Here is a 721-nt window from a genome sequence, read left to right as displayed (position 1 = left end):
TCTTTATTTGCATACACCATAGCAGATTCTTGGTCTTCTTTTAAACCATATTAATTTAGAAACAAACATATGTAGACCTTCCTTCAGAGGCTGTTAGTTAAAAGGCTGTAGCTGTTCTGACAATTTCCATGTGGCCCAGGCAACAGTTAAGAGTGATGCTCTAGAAATGCAGGCTGTATTTTCACATTTCACCATTGAGCAGTGGATGTGGACTCTTTTCCATCTTGGAATCTATATCCAGACCACATGTCTGCGCTACATAAATCTGTCAGATCTGAGGTATATGAAACTAACCTCTATTGCTGCCCTCCCCTCTCATTTCTCTGACGCTGGTGATTCATGTATTTTATTGCACTAACGCATCTCCTCTCCTACTACAAAACTCCACATTTCAGATGTAACTCATTGGCTTGCCCAACCATCATGTCCCTGGAGAACAGGGGAGGCTGTGATGCTGCACAGAGCTGGTTACCACGTGTCTCCTACAAGCATTTTGTGTTCGAAGGGTCTCCCCAAGGGAAAAAAAAAAAGCATTCTTGCTGGTTACAGCCTTCTGTCACAGCCTACCACGTGACACAGTGCATAAAAAGTTTAATTACAAAGGGATAAAAAGCTGTTAGACTTAACCCAAATCTGAGAGTTCAAGTATAAAAGCTGGACAAAGTGTTCTCGGCCAACATAAAGAACGAGTGACAAGAAGGAAAAAAACCCAAAGAAACCC

This window comes from Pygoscelis adeliae, unplaced genomic scaffold (genome assembly GCF_000699105.1).
Source record: "Pygoscelis adeliae isolate BGI_AS28 unplaced genomic scaffold, ASM69910v1 Scaffold174, whole genome shotgun sequence".
In the NCBI taxonomy this organism is placed as follows: domain Eukaryota; kingdom Metazoa; phylum Chordata; class Aves; order Sphenisciformes; family Spheniscidae; genus Pygoscelis; species Pygoscelis adeliae.
This window is presented reverse-complemented; position numbering follows the sequence as displayed.